The sequence below is a fragment of the Neophocaena asiaeorientalis genome, unplaced genomic scaffold, assembly GCF_003031525.2.
Source record: "Neophocaena asiaeorientalis asiaeorientalis breed wild unplaced genomic scaffold, Neophocaena_asiaeorientalis_V1.1 scaffold171, whole genome shotgun sequence".
In the NCBI taxonomy this organism is placed as follows: domain Eukaryota; kingdom Metazoa; phylum Chordata; class Mammalia; order Artiodactyla; family Phocoenidae; genus Neophocaena; species Neophocaena asiaeorientalis.
The window spans coordinates 3,337,075-3,364,254 of NW_020174013.1; the positions used below are offsets into that span (position 1 = coordinate 3,337,075).

The following is a 27,180-nucleotide window of genomic DNA, read 5'->3' on the forward strand; positions in this document are numbered from 1 at the left end:
TTACTTTTTCTTTGACAAAATAATACATAATCTTAGATCAAACTGATAACCAACTAACTGCCTTTTTGGTATGCCTAATTATTTTCACTGGCATCAACTGTATTAAGTTTATAAGACCTACTCTTCTTATCATTAACATAAGCACGTTGACTTAATAAACTATCCACTCACATTTTTGAAAAATAAGCAAAAAATTCAATAAAGCAAATAATTACACAAACACTGTTGTTAGATAAATATGGTAACGCTGTTGAAACAGAACTACTGGCTGGGAGGTAGCATTACCATTTTGTGCTTTTCAACAGTTTATGTATCTAAGTCCAAGTAATTGTAATGAAGGCAACTGATGTGTATCTGCACACTGAGTGGAAGTAGAGGTTATATGAAAAACAAACAGGGGAAATGTAGGGATTATCTGTATTGGGAGGTGAAACAACAGACAAGTCTTTAGGAAACCAACTCTTGGTCTATTTGTAAACTGTGTATCTTCTGTTTCTGTAGTTCTTTCCCCTATGAAGGAAACAAGTTTACATGTCACCGTCAATTACCTTTTGTTTGTTGTTTCTTATTTCAATTCTTTGTTTTTTTATGTCCCTTTAGTCATCTTTATATCACTCTTCTAAATGTTTAACATGTTCATGACTCTCAGAAGCTGCCATGGTTTTCCAGAAGTGTCTTGACAAGTGTCATGATAATGAAATAATTCTTTGCAGTATCAAAAGTTAATTTACATGGTAACTAACAATAGAGCAGATTAGAATTTAAAATACTTTTAATTATAATTTTTAAAGAGTGTAAAGGAAGCTAACTTGTTATAGATCTGATTTACCTTTTAGCATATAAGTATGTAAAGAAATATGTGTGTGAGTGTATATTTGTGTATATATATTATTTGTGAAAATATCTAATGCTTTCATTTGGGTAAAGATGAATAGTTATTCTTAGGACATTCCTGTTGAGAAGACATTCAACAACCACCATACACTGAGCAGCTAATATGATATAAAAGAGAATGTACTGGAGACCATGAGTAGAGTTCCAGAAATGAACAGGACTTTCCTTGACTTTAAGAAACTTACGGGAGACATAAAATGTGCCAGTCATAACTATAACAGCTTAAGGTCAAAGCTTAAATAACTCCCTTCTTTCTTTTTCTTTTTATAAAATTTATTCAACAGATCGTTATTGAACAATTATGTGCCAGCAGTGGGACTGCGTCAGTAAAAAATAATACAAACAAAAATCCCTGACTTTGCAGAGCTTATATTCTAATGTAAGCAGACAGGCAATAGACAAAATAAATCAGTAAAATTGTGTAGCACATTAGAAGGTGTTGAGTACTAAGGTGAAAAATGAAGCACAGGAGGGAATAGGGATTTAGTAGGAATGGCTAAAGAGAGCAGGTGAGGAAGATGAGATTTGACTGAAGATACAAATGAGGGAAGGGAGCCACTGAAAAGGCTCAAACTGCTCAGCTTTTTCTAGGAACAGTGAGCAGGCTGCTGTGACTGCAGCGGAGTGAGCTGGGAGAGAGTGTAGAAGATGAGGATGAAGAGGGGGCACATCATATATGAGCACTTTGGCTTTTACCCTGAGACAGGAATCTGTTGTTGAAATGTTTTCAGCAAAGATCTGACATGCTAATCTGATTTAAAAGTATCACTCTGACTGCTGGGTAGAGCAACGGTGGAAGCAGGGAAATCATTTAGAAGATTATTTTGGCCCCGCTGCTCAGCTTGCAGGATCTTAGTTCCTCAACCAGGGATCGAACAGTGGAAGTGCAGAGTCCCAACCACTGGACCACCAAGGAAGTCCCTAGAAGATTATGTATTAATCCCTGGAGATGTGCAGTGGCTTGCACCAGGGTGGGAGCAATGATGATGACAAAATGTGATCAGCAACTGGATCTATTTTGAAGACAGAGCTAACCGAATGAGTTAAATATGACTTTCAAATTTATGGTCTGAGCAACTGGAAAGATGGAGTTGTCATTCACTGAAATGGATAACTCCCTCATTTCTATAACATTAAATCTATACTTTGCTGCTGGACTCACCATGTCTAGCACAGTGTCATGTTTAAGGACATATATTTTGGAATCAGAATATTTAACTATGGGGACTTCCCTGGCAGTCCAGTGGTTAGGACTCCAAGCTTCCACTGCAGGGGGCCCTGGTTAGATCCTTGGTCGGTGAACTAAGATGCCTCATGCTGCGTGGTGCGGCCAAAAAATAAATATATTGAACTATGAAACTTGGTTTCACAACTTTCTGGTTGTATGATCTTGGGCAAATTCATTCATATTCATATTCTCTCTCTCTGAGTTCAGGTTCCTCATTATGAAACGGAGATAACAGTGTCTCCCTCTTAAGGTTATTGTAAGGATTAAATGAAAGAATACTTGTTAAGTACGTAGAACAAGGCCTCAAACATAATGTTTAACAACTATTACCTCTATTATTATCACCCAGTATGATTTGTTATTTGTACTCCTACATCGTTTCTCCTACTCTTCTCCCTTTTACTCTGCTTCAGCCATACTGGCCTCCTTGCTCTTCCTTGAATATCATACACAGCTCCTGACTCAGAACCTTTGCACTTTCTATTCAGCTACCTGCAGTGTTCTTTTCCTCCCAGCTGCCTTGCTTTCTCACTTCCTCCAGGGCTCTACTCAACTGTTGCCTTTAAGATGAGACCGTCTCTGATATCCCTACATAAAATTGAAACCCACAACAACTCCACAACACCCATACTCTGCTTTATTTTTCTCCACAGCACTTATCACATCTAATATACTATATGTTTAATTATTCACTCTGTCTCCCAACACATAATAGGGGCACTTAATCTGAAAGAGTTAATGAATTATTCCAGAAGTATGAAGCAATTGAAACCCACAAGTGAAAAAAATAAGGTGGTATGAACAGTAGAAATACAAAATTCTCACTATTTGCAATATATATGATTGTGTTCCTAGAAAGCAAGCAAACAAAAATCAACTGAAAAAAACGACCAGAAACAATTAAAAAAAAAATCCTCAAGTTAACAAATGAGAATACATACATCAAATTAAATTATGTATCTAAGGAGCAGCTTTAAAATGTGTAGGCCACATTTTAATAAAATACTTTATTTATAAGTATTTTGGGAGTTAAAAGACCTGAAAAAAAAAAAAGGAAAGACACTTCACTTGTGAACAGAAGAATTTACTATGGTAAAGATGGCAATTGTCTCATGAATTAATGTAATTCCAATCAAAATACCAACTGAATCATTTTTGAACATAAAAAAATATAATTAAATTCATCTGGGAAAAATAAATATGAGGGAACAGTTTTGTAATAGGTATTATTTTAAAATAAGTAGCTCTCATTTAAGAATTGATATACCCAGAAGAATTCTCATCTTTTTGATTCTTTGTCTATCGTGGATCATGTTAAATGTCCTGTGGCCAGAGAGACAAGGAAAAGAAACAAAAATCATCCAAGTCGGAAAGGAAGAAGTAAAATTATCTCTTGCTTGCAGATGATATGACCTTACATGTAGAAAATCCTAATAATTCCACAAGGAAACTGTTAGAATAAATGAATTCAGCAAAGTTGCAGGATACAAAATCAACATATAAAAATCAGTTGTGTTTATATACACAAGCAATGAATAATCAGAAAAGGAAATTAAGAAAACCTCAATTACAATCTCATAAAAGAAGAATAAAATACTTAGGAAAGACCTGTACACTTAAAATTACAAAATCCTGATGAAAACAATTAGAAATAAATAAATGGAAAGATACCCCATATTCATGGATTAGAAGACTTAATATTGTTAAAGTGTCCATACTACCCAAAGTGATCTACAGATTCAATGTAATCCCTCTAAAAATCTCAATGGTATTTTTTACAGAAATAGGAAAACAACCCTAAAAGTCACATGGAACCACCACAAAGGTTCCTAAATATCCAAAACAATCTTGAGAAAGAAGAACAAAACTGGAGGCCTCACACTTCTTGATTTCAAAGCATATTACAAAGTTACAGTAATCAAAACCTTATGGTACTGGCATAAAGACAGACATATAGACCAATGGAACAGAATGGAGAGCCCAGAAATAAACCCACACACATATGGTTAATGGATTTTCAACAAAGGTGCCAAGACTACAGAATGGGGAAAGAATAGTCTCTTCCACAACTGGTGATGGGAACAATGGATATCCACATGCAGAAAAATGAAACTGGACCCACCTCTTACACCATACACAAACATCAACTCAAAATGGATTAAAGACTTAAACCCAAGACCAGAAACAATAAAACTCCTAAAAGAAAACATGGGGGGGGAACATCTCTAACGCTGGTCTTAGCAATAATTTCTTGGATATGATATGAAAAGAACACGGAACAAAAGCAAAAATAGACAAGTGGGACTACATTAATCTAGAAAGCTGCTGCAGAGCAAAAAGGCAACCTAAAAAATAAGAGAAAGTATTTGCAAACTATATATCTGATGAGAGGTTAATATCCAAACAATATAAGTAACTCCTACAACTCAATAGCAAAAAAAAAAAAAAAAAAACCCCAAAACAAACAAAACACCACCAAAAAACCAAACCCTGATTAAAAAATCAAAGGGCTTGAATAGACAATTCTCCAAAGAAGACATTACAAATGGCCCACAGGTATATGAAAAGTTGTTCAACAACACTAATCAGAAGGGAAATGCAAAGCAAAGCCACAATGAGGTATCAACTCACACCTCTTAGGATGGCCACTATAAAAAAATATAGAAAATAACAAGGGTTGAGAAGGATGTGAAGAAATTGGACCACTTGTATACTCTTGGTGGAAATGTAAAATGATGCAGCTGCAATGGAAAACAGAATGGAGGCTGCTCAAAAAATTAAAAATAGAACCATCATATAATCCAGCAATACCACTTCTGGGTATTTAACCAAAAGAATTAAAATCAGGATTTCAAAGACATATTTGCACTCCTATGTTCACTGCAGCATTATTCACAATGGCCAAGAGGTCCACTGATGCATGAATGGACAAAGAAAATGTGGTGTTTGTACTTATATATATAATGGAACATTATTCAACCATAAAAAAGAAGGAAATCTTGGCATATGTAACAACATGGATGAACCTTGAGGATATTATGCTGAGTGAAATAAGCCAGTCACAGAAGGATAAGTATTATATGATTCCACTTATGAGGTATCTAAAGTAGTCAATCTCATGGAAACAGAAAGTAGAACGGTGGTTTCTAGGAGCTGGGCAGGGGGTGCGGGGGATAGTGGGTGCAGCGTGAATGAGGAGCTGCTATTCAGTAGGGCTAGAATTTCAATCATGTTGGAGATCTTCTGTACAACATTAAGCTTATTGTTAACAATACTGCACTTTACACTTAAACATTTATTAAGAGGGTAGATCTAATGTTATGTTTTTCAACACACATGCACACACACACACACACACACACACACACACACACACACATATACACACTGTCCTATGGCCAGAGGAAAAAATTTAAATTTAAACTATGGGGAACAAATAAGGTTTCTCATGCCCATGTTATGGGTACTCACTCACAAATCTTCCTCTATTTTAAACACAGAGAAACGGGAATATCCACTTATGCTATACGTAAAAGTATTTTAACTATAAGATGAGCTTTAATTTACCTTTTAATATGATACGTGGTACCATTCGAAATACATAATTTATAAACTCCATTTCATACTACAGAAACAATAAATGGAAATAATATTTTTCAGTAAAACCACAGCTCACTACCCATAGCTGATTCCCTTAAACAAGCTGTCAATTATTATCTCAAACTACAAGAATAGCAGGAAATCCAATTACTATCTTAAACTAGGTACCATGAAATCCAATGGCTGATTTTAAAAAGATGAAATTGGGACTTCCATGGTGGCGCAGTGGATAAGACTCCATGCTCCCAACGCAGGGTGCCCGGGGCCGATCCCTGGTCAGGGAACTAGATCCCACAGGCATGCTGCAACTAAGAGTTCACATGCTACAACTAAGGAGCCGGTGAGCTGCAACTAAGACCCGGCACAAATAAATAAATTAATTAATTAAAAAAAATAAAAAGATAAAATTGGCTTTAAGTAATTACAACACATAGTTATAAAATATTTTTTGTAAAACCACAGAACCAGCACCTAATTTTTAGTTTTTGGAGAAATATTCAAACTATAATTAATACCACACAGAAATATAAAGGAAGTGTTTAATAATCCTACTGACTTCTTGATATTTCAACATATGGAAAAATTAATTATAATAGCAATATTTGTATTTTTAAGGATTGAGAATGAAGAAAATGACTCTTCAAATATTTCACCTGATGAAAATAACTGATAAAGAGAAAAACCACATAATGCTGCAGGATACAAAATTAATGCACAGAAATCTCTTGCATTCCTATACACTAATGATGAAAAATCTGAAAGAGAAATTAAGGAAACACTCCCATTTACCACTGCAACAAAAAGAATAAAGTACCTAGGAATAAACCTACCTAGAGAGACAAAAGACCTGTATGCAGAAAACTGTAAGACACTGATGAAAGAAATTAAAGATGATACCAACAGATGGAGAGATATACCATGTCCTTGGATTAGAAGAATCAATACTGTGAAAATGACTATACTACCCAAGGCAATCTACAGATTCAATGCAATCCCTATCAAATTACCAATGGCATTTTTTACGGAACTAGAACAAAAAATCTTAAAGTTTGTATGGAGACACAAAAGACACCGAATAGCCAAAGGAGTCTTGAGGGAAAAAAATGGAGCAGGAGGAATCAGACTCCCTGACTTTAGACTATACTACAAAGCTACAGTAATCAAGACAGTATGGTACTGGCACAAAAACAGAAACATAGATCAGTGGAACAAGACAAAAAGCCCAGAGATAAACCCATGAACCTATGGTCAACTAATCTATGACAAAGGAGGCAAGGATATACAATGGAGAAAAGGCAGTCTCTTCAATAAGTGTTGCTGGGAAAACTGGACAGCTACATGTAAAAGAGTGAAATTAGAACACTCCCTAACACCATACACAAAAATAAACTCAAAATGGATTAAAGACCTAAATGTAAGACCGTACACTATAAAACTCTTAGAGGAAAGCATAGGAAGGACACTGTTTGACATGAATAACAGCAAGATCTTTTTTGACCCACCTCCTAGAGTAATGGAAATAAAAACAAAAATAAACAAATGGAACCTAATGAAACTTAAAAGCTTTTCCACAGCAAAGGAAACTATAAACAAGATGAAAAGACAACTCTCAGAATGGGAGAAAATATTTGCAAACAAACTAAGGGACAAAGGATTAATCTCCAAAATATATAAACAGCTTATGTAGCTCAATATCCAAAAGCAAACAACCCAATCAAAAATTGGGCAGAAGACCTAAATAGACATTTCTCCAAAGAAGACATACAGATGGCCAAGAAGCACATGAAAAGCTGCTCAACATCACTACTTATTAGAGAAATGCAAATCAAAACTACAATGAGGTATCACCTCACATCAGTTTGAATGGGCATCATCAGAAAATCTACAAACAACAAATGCTGGAGAGGGTGTGGAGAAAAGGAACCTTCTTGCACTGCTGGTTGGAATGTAAATTGATACAGCCACTATGGACAACGGTATGGATGTTCCTTAAAAAACTAAAAATAGAATTACCATATGACCCAGAAATCTCACTACTGGGCAAATACCCAGAGAAAACTATAATTCAAAAAGACACATACACTCCAATATTCATTGCAGCACTATTTACAATAGCCAGGTCATGGAAGCAACCTAAATGCCCATCAACAGACAAATGGATAAAGAAGTTGTGGTACATATATGCAATGGAATATTACTCAGCCATAAAAAGGAACAAAATTGGGTCATTTGTAGAGACGTGGATGGATCTAGAGACTGTCATACAGAGTGAAGTAAGTCAGAAAGAGAAAAACAAATATCATATATTAATGCATCTATGTGGAATCTAGAAAAATGGTACAGATGAACCAGTTTGAAAGGCAGAAATAGAGACACAGTTGTAGAGAACAAACATATGGACAGCAAGGGGGGAAAGCGGTGGTGGGGGATGAATTGGGAGATTGGGATTGACATGTATACACTGATGTGTATAAAATAGATAACTAATAAGAACCACCAGCTGTATAAAAATAAAATAAAGTTCAAAAAAAAAGATTTGGGAAAGAGTAAAGTATAAGTGAAATTTACATGAAGCAGTGTTTAGATAGGCTTAGAGCAAAGCAGAGCTGTGTGTAAAGGGACTAGACTGCAAAGTGAACCAAGGTCCTCTTTCCTTAGGAACTACGAAGTTAAGATAGATGTGGATGCTGTGTCCAGAAACCCCTTATCTGAAGCTGTGTGTCTTGGTTGTAAATCAAGACTACTCCTCTATGTCAAAAACACTTAGGTTCTCCAGGCAAATTCTCAGGCAAGAATGGGATGTTTCACTCTTGCTGCTATAATTATACACAAGTGAAGTTTCTGATAGTCTGATTTTCCAGAGTAAAGTTTGTCAGTGAGTAGGCAAGCCATAGTCACTCAAAGACAGGGTTTGTTATGACACTTTACAGCTCTATCATTCTTGTGAGAAATACCGTTTCCTGTTAAGTTTGAGGTTTTATCTGTGTCTGCTATTCCAGCCTGATAAATGGTCAGATTCTTAATTTCTTGTTATTTGAGTTTCCTGTCTCCACTTTATGTCAGAGTGTAAAGAACAGCTTGCTAATTAAACTGATTACATTATGCTCTTCAGAAAAGAGGTTACTTGCTGATTTATCTTTTGGTTTGTTTATTATGCAGCAATTTCTCCACAAAAGATATCCAATTTGGGTAGATACACTGGTTTTGAAGAAACATATCTTACCTCAGTGAAGTTCATGTACTCATTTAATGTTTTAGCTTATTTCAATTAGCATAATGCCCTCAAAGTCCATGCATACTGTTGCAAATGGCAGGATTTCCTTCTTTCTCTTGGCTGAATAATATTCCATTGTATATATAAATACATATCTTCTTTATCCATTGATCCACAGACACTTAGGTTGTTTATTTATCTTGGCTATTGTGAACAATGAGCATAGGAGTACAGATATCTCTTTGATATCCTTTCATATGCTTTGGATATATACCCAGAAGTGGGATTGCTGGATCACCTGGCAGCTCTGTTTTTAATTTCTAAGGAATCTTTATAGTGTTTTCCACAGTGGCTGCACCAATTTACATTCCCACCAACAGTGCACAAGGGTTTCCTGTTCTCCACATCCTCACCAACACTTATCTCTTGCCTTTTTTATGATAAAAAACTAAAAATCTTCTGTACAGCAAAGGGGCCCATCAAGAAAATGAAACCCACAGAATGAGAGAAAATATCTAAAAATCATACATCTGATAAGAGGTTAATATCCAAAAAATATATTAAAAAACTCACAGAAGTTAATGGCAAAAAACCCCAAACAATCTGATTTAAAAATGGGCAGAGGAACTAAATAGACATTTTTCTGAGGAAGACACACAAATGGCCAAAAGGTATATGAAAAGGTGCTCAACATCGTTAGTCACCAGGGTAACAGAAATCAAACCACAATGAGATTATCACTTCACACCTGTCAGAATGGCTATCATAAAAAATATGAGATAACAAGTGTAGGTTAGTATTTTATCGTTAAGATCTCTGGGACTACAATGTAATTCATAAAACATCAAGAAAACGTAAGCCTTGTTAGAAGCAATAGTCTTAAATGGAAACTGGACTTGCTTCTATAGTGGTATATTATGGGAGTGCAATAAATATTAAATTTATATTAACAGCATTTTAAGTAAAATGCCAGAAGTCAATGGTTTGCATTACACATTGGGAATCAAGAAGACTTTCTGCAGGCGGATGAGATCATCAAGTGACATATCTGGGTACTGTTTTTCTCTTTTCTATCTCTCATTAAACAACTGTTTAGCATTTCTCAGGTTTGTTTTTTTACCCACTTTATGAGGAAGGCTGAAGATAAATTTATGAATATATGCTTGTTATCCTCTGAGACTTTGGGGAAAAGGTAACATGGATGGATAATTCATGTAACAGGGCAGGAAATGCACTAATGAGCAGTTTTTAAAATAGAGACACGGGTTCGAGCCCTGGGCAGGGAGGCTTCCACATGCAGTGGAGCAACTAGGCCCGTGCGCTACAACTGCTGAGCCTGAGCTCTGGAGCCCGCGAGCCACAACTGCTGAGCCCACATGCCACAACTACTGAGCCTGTGTGCGTTGAGCCCGTGCTCCACAGCAGGAGAGGCCACCGCAATGAGAGGCCCGCGCATCGCGGCAGGGAGTGGCCCCCGCCTGCCGCAACTAGAGAAAGCCTGCATGCAGCAACGAAGACCCAATGCAGCCAAAAATAAATAAATAAATAAAAAATAAAATAAAATAAAATAGAGACAAGTGTACCTACTGTGGGGTAGTACCTTGTCTAATTCTCTTAATACTAATTTCCCCATAACTCTGATTTCTAGAGAAAAGATCTTTTAATAGGTGAAAATTAATGACATGTTGTTTTTAGGTGATGTTCTAGCAACAGCTTTTGAATAGTAGCATAGCTATGTCAATGGGCATAATAAAAATGGTTGATTTCTAACTTCAATTAGGTATGTAACACTGCACAACAGTCCCACCACTGTGACAACAGCTCTTAAAACAATAAAAAGTCATGTCCATTATTCCTCAGATATCATACCTACCCACCTCAACTTCACTCACAGCTACGGACCTAGCTTCCTACATCTGAGAAAATGGAGACCCTGATGTAAAGATCTTCTTTCGCTACCTTCTCCTCAATCTTAAAACTGATCTTTTTTTGTGCCCACTATTGGTCCTTTACAAAGTTGTGATCCCAAAAGAGGTACTTTCTTTCTTTTCAAAAGAGGTACCTCCTGATCCTATCTCCTTCCAAGCCCTCTCAGAACCTTGCTCCATCATTTATATTGTCTTTGATACCTTTATTCTCTCTATCACCACTCACATTTTCCTCTCAGCCTACAAACATGCTCAAACTTACCTCAAAGTGAAAAACCTGGACTTCCCTGGTAGCGCAGTGGTTAAGAATCTGCCTGCCAATGCAGGGGACACAGGTTCGAGCCCTGGTCTGGGAAGGTCCCACATACTGCGGAGCAAGTAAGCTCCTGTGCCACGACTACTTAGCCTGCACTCTAGAGCCCGTGAGCCACAACTACTGAAGGCCGCAGACTCTCGGGCCCGCGTGCCGCAACTACTGAGCCCAAGTGCTGCAACTACTGAAGCCCACACGCCTACAGCCCCTCCTCCACAACGAGAAGCCATTGAAATGAGAAGCCCGCGCACTGCAACGAAGAGTAGCCCCCGCTCCCTGCAACTAGAGAAAGCCCACGCTTAGCAATGAAGACCCAATGCAGCCAAAAATAAAATAAATAAATTAATTAATTTTTTAAAGTGAAAAACCTTCCCTTAACCTTGCTCCTCCTATATTAAACCAGTCCCCACTTTCACAGTCAAATTTCTTCAAAAAACTGTCTGCGCTTTGCTTCCTTTTCATGACTTCCATTCATTCCTCAGCCCACTACAATCTATTTTTCACTCCACGACTCTGCTGAAATTACTCTTGCAAAGGTCCATGTCATTCTAAAAGCCAAATCAAAGGTCTCTTATCAATTCTCATTCTACCTGACGTATCAGCAACATTTGGTACTAGTGACCCCCTCTTTCTTTTTGAAATTCTCCAACTGCAACTACTACCAAACACCAATGATTTCCAAATCCACCCCTTCAGCCAAGACCTCTCTCCAGAGCTCCAGACCTGTAGATCAAATTAACAACTGTACACAACTACACAATCTCTAAATATCTCGTAATCAAGATGTCTCAGATGAATGGAAATATATTCTTTCTCTTCAGTCTACTTCCTAAACACATCTCAATTCTAGCCCTATTATAACTATCCTGGTTCAAATCCTCATAATAATACCCCAATTGCCTCCTGGGGTAGACTATGATTTGTGCCTCCAATGGCCATTCTTTCCTTCTTCCTGGACATGTAGCTGCCTAGCTAAAGACCACATTTCCCAGCCTCTCTTGCATTTGTGTGGCCATGGAAGTTAAGTTCTAGCACAAAAATGAGTATGTGACTGGTATGTGACTTCCAACCTCACTTCCTTAAAAGAAAAGTGACTTGCCTTAAAATACCTGTCTCTCTTCCAGCAAGCTAAAGATGGACACACCAGTGACCTAACCTCACATAAGCAGATGAATGAGTGCTCTACTGGGTGATGGCATAAAATGGAAGGAACATGTATCCCTGAATGACCTCATGGAACAGAACTGAACTACCAACTTGGACTCACCTCAGAACTGTTACGTGAGAGAGAAATAAATGTCTATCTTGTTTAGGTCATTTTATTTTTGGGTTTCTTTGTTATAGCAGTTAACCTGAACTCTAATATCCTTCTTTAAAAAAAAATTGTTTTTATTGAAGTAGAGTTGATTTACAGTGCTGTGCCAATCTCTGCTGTACAGCAAAGTGACTCAGTTATACACACATACACATTCTTTTCCTAATACCCTTCTCAATATGCCTCTTCACTGGTCTCCCTGTTTCCAGTACTGACACATTTCAGTACATTCGCCACATTACTGCCTGTTATCTTTTAAAACACAGACTAAGTATTAGTCTTCTCTCTAATAACCTTCAGTGACCCACAGCTCTAGACATTCTGGCATGAAATAGAAGGTATCATGGTACACAATCTGGCCCTAAGTATCTTTCTGGCTTACATCCTTTATGACCCACTCCCATCCTGGACCATGCCCCCCATTTTCCCACAAGATACTTTAGTGCCAGCATCATCAGACTTCAACTTTCTCCAGTGTAACAGAAAAACAAAACTCTGTAAAGTGAAAGACAGAGGAGGTAAATTAACTCTGATGGGGCAACCAAAAAGAGGTGTGAACAGACAGTGTATACTTTACACACTGTCATTAAAATGATAAACTTCAGGGTCTGTTCTTTGTGGGAGGTGTTTAAAGATGCACTGACTATCCAGTGGCCTAAATGTCAACAGCACCAACATCAGCAAGAAAAACAAGAGGCTGTTTAAATTAAATTCAAAACATTTTATCACCTCCAAAGGTGACCGCATACCCACTAAGCAGTCACTTCCCATCCCCCTCTCCCCAGAGCCCCTGGCAACAACAAATCTGCTTTCTGTGTCTACGGATTTACTTGTGCTGTATATTTCACATAAATGGAAATACACAGTATGTGACCTATTGTGTTTGGCTTCTTTCATTTAGCATAACGTTTCCGAGGTTCACCATTTTGTAGCATTTATCAATATGCATGACATAAATTTTACAAGCAGCGTTATTTGTAAATGTAATGTATTGGAACCAACCTAGAGGCTCACACATAGAACAGTGACTGATTCATATGATGGAGTATTATGCAGAATGAGAATTAATGTGGAATGATTTCCCAGACAGACTGTTAAGTGAAAAGGGCAAAATTCAAAGGGATAGCTATAGTATGCTACCTTTTGTAAAAGAAAAGAAGAGAAAATAAGAAAATATTCATGTATCTGCTCATTTGGGTAAACAAAACAAAACATGGAAAGGATAAATCTGAGACCAAAAGTAGTGGTTATCCACAGCAGATGAGTGGGAATAGGATAAAAAAAGATAAAAGAATGACACTTCCCTGAATCATGTTCAAGTTGCACATACTTAAAAAAATACTCTAAAAGAAATAAAATCAAAGATGAAGGAGGCATCCCCAAAATGAATACAAACAGAAACAAATAAATTGGTCATGTATCATGGGTTGAAATGTGTCCCCCCAAAAGATATGCTGAACTGAACCTCCAGTACTTGTGAACGTGATCCTATTTGGAAACAGGGTCTTGCTGTAATCATGCTAAGATGAGGCCTTTCTGGTAGTCTCTAGGACTGGTGTTCTCATATGAAGGGGAAATTTGGACACAGGGTGTTTGCTCTGTGATGACAGAGGCAGAGACCGGAACCACCTATAAGCCAAGGGATGCCAAGGGTTGCTGGCCATCACCAGAAGCTAGAGAAGCAGGGAACATATTTTTCAGGGTTCTCAGAAAGAACCAACTCTGCTGACGCCTTGATTTCCAACTTGTAGCCTCCATAACTGTTAGAGGATAAATTTCTGTTGTCTCAAGCCACCTAGTTTGTGCTACTTTGTTATGGCAGCCTGGAAACTAATACACCAGACAAATTTCAACAGAATAACATAAGCAATTTTCAAAGGGAGAGACACAAGGAGAACCAGATTTTAGAACACTATACGTCCTCAGCCTAGAGATAAATATTCTAAACAAACGATGACCTCCAGTTAGTAGCTGAGTTCTCAGAGGCATAGGTTAACAATTCTGAAATTACTTTTATGTTCAAGGATTAAGCAAGTAAGTAAATATACTACCGATAATGGAAACCAGGTTTCTCTCTGTTGGAGAAGGAAGTTACACATATGGAAAGAAAAGAGAGAATGAACTTTATGGTGTTACACTGGTATTGGAGGTATAAGCATGAAGTCATAGTTTTCGATAAACACAGATGGGGGGTAGGGAAGGGAGAGGTGTGTGGGTATGTACATATTTATGTGTGCATACATACATCTATTTCCTGGCTCTATCCCTTAAGAGAACCTAGTGGAAACTATGCATCAGTAGCAATAAACAGACCTAGCATTCAAAACAAAGGCTCAGGAACTCTTTCAGATTAAAAAACAAACAAACAAAAAAACTGAAGAGACCTGGCAACTGAATGCAACACATTACCCCAGATTTTCTTTTTCCTAAAAAGGTATTATTGGGGCAACTGACAAAATCTGAATAAGGTCTGTGGATTAAATAACAGCCCTGTAGCAGCATTAATTTCCTGATTTTGATGACTGTCCTGTTATGTAAGGCAATGAACGACATTTCATTGCTCTAACGAAATACACATTAAAGTATGCAGGAGAAGAGGGTATCTTTAAGTGGATAAGATAAGGAAAAGATAAAGCAAATGTAGCAAATATTAATATTGAGAAATCTTGATGAAATATTGAAATTCTTTGTACTACTCTTTCAACTTTTCCCCTAAAGTCTGAAATTATGTTAAATAAAAACTATAGGGCTTCCCTGGTGGCACAGTGGTTAAGAATCCCCCTGCCAATTCAGGGGACACGGGTTCGAGCCCTGGTCCGGGAAGATCCTACATGCCGTGGAGCAGCTAAGCCCATACGCCACAACTACTGAGCCTGCACTCTAGAGCCCGCGAGCCACAACTACTGAAGCCTGCGCGCCACAACTACTGAAGCCCGCACGCCTAGAGCCCGTGCTCCACAACAAGAGAAGCCACTGCAATGAGAAGCCCGTGCACCACAACGAAGAGTAGCCCCCGCTCGCCACAACTAGAGAAAGCCCGTGCGCAGCAACGAAGACCCAATGCAGCCAAAAATAATAAATAAAATAAATTTTAAAAAACTATAAAAACTTAAAATTTAATTTAACATTGAAAATAAATGAATAATGAGCTCTATAGTAGACAGGCAAACTTTCAAAAAATATTGCCGGAGAACTGGGAATTATTCTAAAAATTCCAGGAAGCATCTGTAAAGCAACATACATAATAGCACAGGCTCTAGGGAGACATAAACCTGGATTTAAATTTGCTCCTCTGTCATATAGCCCTAGGCAAATTACTTAATCTTTCTGTGCCTCTATCCTGTGAGATGGGGATGATAATACCATACCTACTGCACAGCATTTGTTACTGTGAGACAATGCATATGAAGAGTTTAGTACAGGGTCTGGCACACTGTCCTAAGCAAGTATCCAAAAAGTGGCTGCTGTGACTTTTATCACCATTAGTGTTGCTGTTGCAGTTGCTATGTGGATATGTGAATTTAAGAAAAATAATTCTACCATCTGGAAAAACACTAATAAGAAAGTGGATTCCTGGGACTTCCCTGCTGGTGCAGTGGTTAAGAACCTGCCTGCCAATGCAGGGGACAGGTTCGAGCCCTGGTCCGGGAAGACCCCACATGCCGCGGAGCAGCTAAGTCCATGCACCACAACTACTGAGCCTGTACTCTAGAGCCCGTGAGCCACAACAAGAGAAGCCACCGCAATGAGAAGCCCGCGCACCGCAACGAAGAGTAGCCCCTGCTCGCTGCAGCTAGAGAAAGCCCGCGCATAGCAACGAAGACCCAACACAGCCAAAAATAAACAAATATTTAAAAAAAGAAAGTGGATTCCTGTTAAGCCAAGTTCTGCACATCATCATTATTTTCTACTGATTTCTGGACCCGTTTGAATTCTGCTGCCAAATTCTCCCCTGTACCTCCTCTGACATAGAAAGCAAACTCAATATGATAGCTGTGTTTCCCCTAGCTTTTAATTTTAGAAGGACCTGTCAGTACTTCAGAGCCTATTAATGTTACTTATATACATGACACCTATAGACTTTTAAGACTAAATATGTATATATCAAAGATCCAAACTAAACATATAAAAAGGGTTAATTTGTTTACCTGGAGATTGATTTTATTTTGTCTTACAAATAATAAATATTTTTCTCCATTTTCTCCAGCAAGTAGGATGGGTATGCTCAAGTTGCTTTGTTCCACAAAGTATAAGAACTCTAGGAACAGAACTCGTAAGTTGTGGGGTTTTTTGAACATAAAAAAATGTTTTCACATAAAAAATAATCATTCTGGATGTTTTAGTTTATCATATACAATATTCATTCAGTAAAATATTTACCAAACATTTATGTGCATAGAGCTGTACAATGTCTCAAGGTTATAATTAAGAGACAAAGCCTCCTCCGTCGAGGATTTTATAGTCTACTGTAGACATAATATTTAAGTTCAAAAAAGGCAATTTCCTGAACTTTATTTCACTGTACATGAGTAGTAACTGAAAGAAGGTAAGTTTAAGGAAATAATTTTATAAGCTTGCCTCATTCCACAGCCCCCAGAGTATCAATCACAAAGAAAAGTCTAACACCCAAAGCACGTTCAGTATGTCTAGCAGCTCTATGGCATGTGTAAGAGTGTATGCGTGTGTACTGCAGGGAGAGGTGGGGGAGTGGATAGTAAGAGAGAGGATTAAGTCAGTAGACAATATAAGAAATCAGTTGTTGCATTTGTTTTCTAAAACAAGAAAACATAATAGCTTATTTTATTCACTTTAATTGCACATCAATGTATTTATAACAATTTTAAGTCCCTATTAATAAAAATTACAGCTATTTTAAGTACTTCAAATACATTAAACTACTTAATTTTTACAACAACCCTATGAGGTAGGAACTATTACTGCCCCTACTTTGCAGAAAGGAAAAATAGGTAGAGAGGTTAATAATCTTCCAAGGTCACACAGTTTACTATGATGGAGCCTCAATCTTAATCAAAGCACTCTGGGTCCAAAGTCCACATTCTTAACCACTACGCTATATGCTCTCTCTTTGACTTCCACTACCCATCGTAGAAACGATTAAGTTTCAAACTAAGCACTTATTTAGTAACTTTAACTTTTCAGGACATAAATGAGAACCAGGCACGGACAAAAAGTACGTTGAGAAGGTAAAAGAGATGACTCAAAGTTCAAAGGCAAGTTCTTCTGATAAGCTCACAGCATATTCACTTTTTCATTAGATGCAATTCTAACAAATCTGATTGTCCAATCTCCTGGCCAACAACACAACAGAAACAGGAGACAGAGGAGGCAGAGACTTCAAAATCAAGAAATGTGCCTTACCATTTATCTTAATGTATGTCAGTAAATGTTTACCGACCTAAAGAGAAGCAACAAGGGAATTCCCTGGCAGTCCAGTGGTTAGGACTCCACAAGCTGCTCAGCGTGGCCAAAAAAAAGCAACTAGTGACACGGAGAGAGGGGGAAATGTTATTGTCGTTCAGTCACTGTCATTTAGAGCCTTTTTCTGAGAGGCACCACAATATTTCTCTTTGTCATGAGCTGCTGAGGACAACTTATAACCATTGGTTACATTACGATAACTACACTACTCTCAGTATGTTATTTGAGGTGAAATGCATTTGAGAAATATTCACAAACACAATGGTTAAAACAATTTTTGCAATTTAAAGAGGATTTTAGAAAACTCATCTTTATGGAATCCTTTATTTTCCGATGTCATTGAGTATCTTACATTATTGTATCTATCTCTGATATCCAAACAATATGTCATTATCAATCATTATGTTAATCTTCATCAGGTTCTATAAAAAATATTCTTTGCAACAACCTACCTCAGGAACAAGTATTATTTTAAAGGCTAGCTTCAGTGTGGTATTGGCAACAAAATAAATAGGCAAGTCCTTAAATTAAAACAGAAAGCCCAGAAGAGAACCAATTATACCAAAGAGCTAGATTTAACTATTTGAGAAAAAAAAATTAAGTTCGAGTTATACTTCACATCATCCATCAAACTAATTCTACATGGATCTAAGATCTAAATGTTAAAAAAAAAAAGTACAACGAAAGTCAAAAGTTTATATGTGTATATAAAATATACACATACGTATAAATAAACAGTGGGATTGGCAAGCCTTTCAAAGCATAAAGCTTTGATAACCGTGTCCTATAGTTCAAAAGGAAAATGGGCACAATCAGGTAATAAGCAATCTTTCCACTATCAATTCCGTCCTCCTACCTGCTTATATACTCATCCTCTGCCTTATCTCCTGTTAAAATGAATCAAGTCTCCTTGCTCTTAGACTTACGCCTTGGATCCTGTCTCTTTTCATTTTCTCGGACTTTATTCCTGGAGTTATCTGCATTAGCTTCTGCAACATCTATTTCTTCTTCTCTACTGGTTTATTCTCACTGCACTGGCACAAAACATAACTGAGTATCATGTATTCTAGAAAAACCTTCCATAAACTCCAGGTCCCACTCCAGCTAATGCCCCATTTCTCTGCTAATCTTTTCAGCAAAAGGCCTTGAGAGGAGAATCTTTCTTGCTATCTTCACTTCCTTTCCTCTCATTCTCTCCTTAACCACTAATCTGATTTATCAAAGTCATCAAAACCAATGCCCAATTCTCAATCCTCATCTTACTCCACATCTCTCAGCACCATCTGACACAGTTTAATCTCCCTCCTGCCTGGAAGACTTTCTTCTAAGGCTTCACTAACAAAACCCTCAGCAGATATTTCTCCTACCTAATTTGTTACCTGTTTTCAAGTTTTCTTTGCCGGGGCCTCCTCCTCTAGCAGACCTCTAGTATGGAAATCACCCAGGGTTACAACCTGGGCCATCATTCTCTATCTCTCCTTTCTTTTCAGGTAACCTCATCTACTTCCACGGCTTCATGGACGACCTACACACTGATGACCCTCAAATCTGTATGTGTAACCTAACTTCTCCTAAAGCTCCAGATGCATCTGTCAAACTGCCTATTCAACATCTCCAACTAGATATCTAGCAGATGCCTAAAACATACATAATAAATAGAGGATTACTGGTTCCATCCACACTTCAAGTCTTCCCCATGTCAGTAAACAGTACCTAAAGTATCACCCAGTTGCTCAGGCCAAAAATCCTCCAAAAGCTTTCCACTGAGCTTCAAGTAAAATCTAACCTCCTTACCACAGTGCCCAAGGCCATCTATAACCTAGTCCCTGACTAGCTTTCCAGCCCCCTTGCACACCCTGCTCCCACTGGCTCACAATGATCCAGCCATACAGGCCTTCTCTCTGTCCTCAGCCTTGCAGCACTCATTCTTGTCTCAGAGTCACTGCACTTGCCCTTGACCACCTAGAATGCTCTCCCCCCAACACTGTCCCATGACTATTGTCTTCTCATCGTTCAAGTCTCAACCCAAATGCCACCTGCTCTGAAGGTCTCCCTTAACCACACTGGCTCAAGTAGCCTCTGGCCACTTTCAACAATACCTTATTTTAGTTCATGAATTATCTTATCTGTTTACATGTTTCCTGTCACTTTGAACTAAAATATAAGCTTCTCAAGGGTAAGAGTCTGCCTTATTTACCACTATGTGCCCAGCACCTAGACCAATGCCTGGCATGTAGCAGACAATGAAAAAATATTTGTTAAATGACTGACACAAACAAGCTCTTCATAAAATAAAAATAAAAGGCCAAGAAGTATATGGGGAAAAAAGATACCTAATCACTGGAAGACAGAGAAATGTTAATTAACAGTAAGACATCAGTTTTTGATCAACAGTAAAGATTTTATTATAATGATATCCTTTTGTGGGCAAAGGTATAGGAAAAAAAACAAAAAACAAAAAATCAAACCCTGGAAATGTCAGGCATAATCCCTAGTATATGTCAAAACTCCTAAAAATGTACATATCCTCTGACCAGCTAATTAATTTATCATGACAAAATAATCATATGTACAAGGACAAAAGATGTCCTCATAGGTACATGATACATAATAAATAGAGGTACATGGTTTATAATTGTAAAAACTTAAGTGTTATAATCATTAGGGACTGATTAAACAGCTATAATTTATACTGCTGAATACTATGCAGCCGACTAAAGAATGGTGGTGTAGAAATACTAACAGAAAAAATTCATGAAATGCTTTTCAAATGAAAAGAAAATGTAAAAAATCAACCCATTTATGGATAAACCACACTCATGTACATATCCATGCGTTTGCATCTTTGGTAGGCAATGGCCAGGCCAGCTACAGATCTGAGGACATAGTAAGAAATGGAACACAAAACTACTGAACAGTGTCACAACGAATAATTGCCTTTTCTAAGAAGAGTTACACCACTCGCTGAGTATTGATGCTGTCCCTCCGCAAGCCTGACAGCATAAATGGCAGCAAGCCAGGTGTTTTGTGGTTGACAAATCACTCACTGCACGGACTACCAGTCTGGGTCACCTCTGAGGACCTGGGGAAGCACTGGGGAGCTGTGCCCACTCATGGTATTCTTCTCTTACTTATCTTTTACAATGCCTGTTTACTGGTTCAGCAGTAAGCATGCAAATCAAGCTGATCTCAGTACATTCTTATCCATCTCTGAACTCTGCCCGGCCCTTTGTGGTCTGCGTAGCTAAGCGTGTGTGTCTCTGTGTGTGCAGTATACATGTTAGGTGTTTGTACAGGCATACCTCAGAGATGTTGTGGGTTTAGTTCCAGAAGACTGCAATAAAGCAAGTCACACTAATTTCTTGGTTTCCCAGTACATATGAAAGTTATGTTTACACTAACTGTAGTCTATTAAGCAATAGCATTATATCTAAAAAAAAAGTACATACCTTAATTTAAAAATACTTTATTGCTAAAAAATGCTAACCATCATCTGAGCCTTCGGCAAGTTGTAATCTTTTTGCCATTAACATCACTGATCACAGATGACCATAACAAGTTATACTAATAATGAAAATGTTTGAATTATGGGAATTGCCAAAATGTGACACAGTGATACCAAGTGAGCAAAAGCTACTGGAAAAATGGTGCCAACAGACTTGCTCAATGCAGGATCACCACAAACCTTCAATTTGTAAAAAACACAGTATTTGTGAAGCACAGTAAAGTGAAGCCCAATAAAACTAGGTATGCCTGTACATAAATACACAAAAAAATCTGGAGAAAATCACTAAAAGTCAAGTGTTTATAGAGGTGGCAGAATGATGAATGATGTTTAGCTTCTTCTTCTTGTTTAATTGTATTTTTTTAACTTTTATTACAAAGATCAAACATTGTCTTTGCAACTTAAGTTAAAAAATGTTATACACTGATGCTTAATCAAAGAACAATTGAGAAAGTCAAATCTAAATTAAAGCCACAGGAATAAGATTAGAAGCCCCAGTGAGATACTTAGACCAAATTCACACTTAAGTAAACAATTTTGTCCAAATGTCCAAAGAAGTTTTCACGTTCAAACTGGATATCAGTTATAAAGAAAAGGAGGGGAAAAAAAAAAAAAAACAACTTTGGATGCAAATTCTTAAAATCATTCCCACTACACTTGACTATTTCAGATTTAGTTTGTTTTTCAAAATGCCAAAGACTGGATATCAGAATTGTAATTTAGAAAAATGAGAACATAATACCACCAACAAAGCTGTCCTCTTCCACCACATGCCAAATCAAACCTGAATCTTACCAGTCTTCTAGAACTAACCACTAACTCACAGAAGAACACACTAAATGATCCTACAGGGGGGCAGCTGGCAAAACCCCGACTGAGGGAAAATCCTACAGGACAAATAACCAAGTTTCTTCAAACAAACAAAAGGCAAAGAAAAAGACAAACAGAGATGAAGGCATAACCTATGGATATAAAAGAAATTTGAGACACATCAACTAATTACAATGTGTGAAACTTATTTGTTATTAAGAAGCTATTATTAATATTGTAAGAGACTACAATGGTATTGTGGTTATTTTTTATAACTGTATTAAGGCATATTTTAAAATCATGTAATTCATCCATATCAAGTGCATAATTCAATGATTTTTTTTTTAGTAAATTCACCAAGTTCACTATAAATCAGTTTTAGAATATTTTCATTATCCAATAAGATCCCTCATGCCCATTAATTATTAATCCTCCTGCCACATACACCAGCCCACGAATCCACTTTCTGACTCTGTAGATTTGCCTTTTCTAAACATTTCACATAAATGGAATCATATAATATGTAGTCTCTTTTATCTGGCTTCTTTCACTTTACATGTTTTTAAGGTTCATTTATGTCACAGCATGTATCAACAGTTTGTTTCTTTTTATTGCTGAACAGCATTCCACTGTATGGACACATTTTGTCTATTCATTTACCAGTTTATGGGCAGTTAGGTTGTTTCCAGCTTCTGTCTATTATGAATAACACTGTTGTGAACATTTGTGTGTGAAAGTTGTTGTGTGGGTAGATACACAAGAGTGGAACTGCTATGTCATTATGGCAAATTAAGAAACTTTTAAAGAAACTCTTAAAGTGCTTTAGATATATTAGCTTACTTAATCCTTACAACAACCTTAAGAGGAAGTTACTATTATTATCCCCATTTTAGGGATGAGGAAACAGAGGTCCATCCGAAAAGCTTAAGCAATGTGGTCAAGCCAGACTAGAATCAAAGTAGTCTGGCTTTGGAGTCTGTGCACTTAACCACTATGCCATATACTTCAAGCTCACCAACAAGTTAAACATTTCTCACAGGATATAAACAAATTAAAATAAAGAAATTAAACGGAAAAATTCAGGAGGAATTCCTTGGCGGTCCAATGGTTAGGACTCCGGGTTCCACTGCAGGGGGCCGGGGTTCAATCCCTGGTCGGGGAACTAAGATCCTGCAAGCCACACACGCAGCCAAAAAAAAAATTCAGGTGACTTCTATGAACACACAAGTAGGGAATCCAATATAAACTAAATTTAAGTGTATAACTAATAACATATATGGTAGTAACTCTTGTTATCTTTGAGTGGCAGAATAGGAATAAGCTTTTTTTATTTAATTGTGTTTTATTTTATTACAATGATCTATATATACAAGGCAGTGTTCAAGATGAACATAACACAAAAAATTCACTAATCAGTAAACAAATGACTTGATGAACAATAAGATTTTAAGTTCCTAATTTTTTAAAGGAAATTTTAAGATGTCCTGAATGTGTACTATGCACCGACGCTAAGCTGAGTGCTGTGGACATAAATTTGATTAAAACTTAGGAACAAAGAAAGACGACTCTGGAAGCACAGCTGTGGTAAGTGGTATTCCAGAGCTATTCCTGCAGGAGTCATCTTAGTCAGGGCAGGGGTCAGGGGAGGAAGGCTTCCTGAAAGAGGAGGCACTAAACTGATTTGAAGGAATGATGTATGTACATACTGCTACCAGTTAGAGACTACTTCATCAATAACATAGCCACTTCTTAATGATTAAAAATGGAGGCTCTGCTTCAAATGTCAAACCTTTAATTTCTTTCTTAACCTCAGATTTTGTCAATTTCAAATTTCCGCTAAACAACAGGAGATTCAGAGAACAGAAAAAGCTTTGTCATGTGATGCTAGAATATAATTAGAATATAAAAAATCTGTAAATACCTGTAACTTAAAAAGTATTTTTTTAATTCATTATATTTGAGTGTGGTTTGATCACAGTCAGTCAACACATCCTTCAAACTTCATCTTAATAGCACTTCTAAAAAGTCTACTGATGATCTAAATCAGGGGTGGGCAAACTACAAGCGCAGGTGGCCTGGTTTGCTAAGAATGGTTTTTCAGCAAAGAATGGTTTTTATATTTTAGGAGGATGAAAAGAGAGAGGGAGGAAGAGAGAGAGAACTGTATACAGAGACTACCTGTGGTCCAAAAAGCCTAAAATATTTTACTATCTCGGCTTTCATAGAAAAAGTTGCCTACACTTAAAAAAAAAGAAAATTACTGGATGTATTTGTGCCCATACTGAAAGACACCCTCAGAAAGGTACTATCATCGCCGTGGAACTCAGTCTAGACACTAGTACATTTACTTACTTATGGTGGGAGGGAGAAAAAGAGGGAAGGGTATGTTTGCAGGGAGTGGGGGGAATTCAGGGATAGAATACAGTTGAAGCAGATGAAAAATATGGAGCAGTCCTAGGGGCTTGACAAGCTACTAAAGGTGGAAGGTAGCTATTACAATCTTGACGACCTGTGAAATGTGAGAGCTAGGTTTATTGAGGAAACCGAGACTCAGAGCTTAAGTTACCTGCCCAAGTTCACAGAGCAAGACAGTGGGACACGAAGAGCTGGACTACAACCAGCAAATTTCAGTCCCATTCTTTCTACTGCATCACACTGCCCCTCATCACTGGACAGTGTTAACCTGGAAATACACCACTAACGACATGTGACAAGGGAGCTCAACTGCGTCCAGAAGGAACAAAGTCTCCTCAAGAACTCCCCTCCCTCCCGCGATTATTAGCTATTTTTCAGGGAAGAACTGGGCAACATGTCTACAGGTCTCAAAGAGGTGAAGGAAAGAGTAGACACTAGTCCTATTTGCCAGATGTTGGGAACAACAAGAGAAGGTTGACCAAACATCATTAAAACAAGCCTGAAAGCTATCCAGTGGCTGAGAGCAATAAGAAACACCAAATTTCAATGAAGTTACCTGGTTCCAATTTTATTACTTTAATTGCTGCCAATTCACCGGTGTTAACATTCCGTGCCTAAAAGAGAAGAAAAGATAATTGTGAAAAAAGCTTTCATAAAAACTTCATAAAATGTAGTTTTAGCTTTTATTTATTTTCAATTATTCAGAAAAGTCTTTTAAAGCAAGAATTGCGAAAGTGATTTATATTTACAAAACAAACAGTATATTCTTCAAAATGAATTTCAACATTAATCTACGTATAAATTTAATAATGGTGATAATAATATTGTTAACAGAAGCACAGACCTTAGTATACATACATCAGGCACTATTCTAAGTGTTTTGGGGTTTTTTTTGCGGTATGCAGGCCTCTCACTGTTGTGGCCTCTCCCATTGCGGAGCACAGGCTCCGGACGCGCAGGCTCAGGGGCCATGGCTCACAGGCCCAGCCGCTCCGCGGCATGTGGGATCTTCCCGGACCGGGGCACGAACCCGTGTCCCCTGCATCGGCAGGCGGACTCTCAACCACTGCGCCACCAGGGAAGCCCTCTAAGTGTTTTTATATTAATTCGTTTAATCCTTACAACAATCTTATGAGGTAGGTACTAATACTATTCCCATGTTGCAGATGAGGAATCTGAAGCACCAAGAAGTTAAAGAACTTGCCAAGGCCATCTACCTAGTAAGTGACGGTGCTGGGATTCTAACCCAGGCAGTCTAACGCTAGAGTCTGAGCTTTTTTAAGCATTACATTCTACTGCCATTCATTCAAAGGTTCGTTAAAATCTTGAATTAACTAGCTTTAAACTTGTAAATTTAAAAACTTCATAATATGGAAAGCAAGCACCATTTTTAAACTGTAAAAACAACCTCCCTGCATCTGTTTAAACACACCTGATAGTACAATGAAATAAGTGCAGTTAATACAAACCAAATATATCTTTACAAGCCACATATTAAAAATAAAAATATTAAAAAAAATCAATCCATAATATTAGATTGCCGATGTTTACAGCTGTAATTATGTATAAATAAGCAGAAATTGTCTTTTGAATTTGTATAAAAATGGCAGTTATTTTTGTCAATTTAAAATGTTTTATAACTGAATCAGAATTTTCAAAATAATATTTTAAACTATGAACTGAAACTTAATTAACTGATTTTCATATCAACCAATGAAGACCAATATATGCAATTCCCTGATCACAGAAAAATTCATTCATGTGATGAGAATAATACTTAGTTGTAACACTTCTTATTAATGGATTGGTAAAGATCAGTGAATCACCCACAAGGGATGATAACAGCATTAACATCGGAATCCTTCTAAGAATACTGGGGCATTAAAAAACAAAAAAAACCAGTTTCTAAGAAGATATATATGGGACACAGTCACTGCTGAAATATAAAATTTAACCTTTAAACTCAAAGAAGAACAAAGGTATTAAAAATACAAATTAAGAAAACATTAAAATTTTCAGGGAAAATTCATTCCTTTTGAAAAAAAATCCCCATGACTAATAAACACTTAGGATGCCAACTTATTACAGGCAGTTCAAAACAGATTTCAACATTTATTTCAAACTAAACTTAATTTCCATTATATGAGACAGACAATTCAAATAGTGCCACGTATTTATTCCCTTCCCTATGATGAGAAGGTATACACACACACACACACACACACACACACACAGAATAGACATTCTGGGAGCATTTTCTAAGGAGGATGGGGCAGAGTGTACCTGTAAAATATTCCGGATATCACATCAACGTTAGTCATAAACCTTCTCAAACACTCTCAGAATGCGTTGCCTTTCCACACTGAGAAATCTTTTCCCTATTAGGCTCCTCCTTGATACTCTGTCCGTTAACCCACATCTTTTTTAGCACTTCTCCAAATAAAATAAGACAAAACATACTACTCTCTCCAATTCTCAATTTAAAAATCTTGCTATAGTTTTGTTTTCTGTTTATTGAA

General features: G+C 37.2%; 1 protein-coding gene across 2 annotated transcripts in view; it reads right to left on the reverse strand.

The window, feature by feature from the left end:
* The window catches only part of MAP4K3 (mitogen-activated protein kinase kinase kinase kinase 3), a 127,171-nt gene extending 101,900 nt beyond the window's left edge, over positions 1 to 25,271 (reverse strand). For both annotated transcript variants that reach the window (XM_024753545.1, XM_024753544.1), the window contains exon 1: positions 25,218 to 25,271. The gene's annotated coding sequence lies outside the window, so the exon portion shown is untranslated. The remainder of the gene's footprint in view (positions 1 to 25,217) is intronic.
* Positions 25,272 to 27,180: the final 1,909 nt, after the last annotated feature.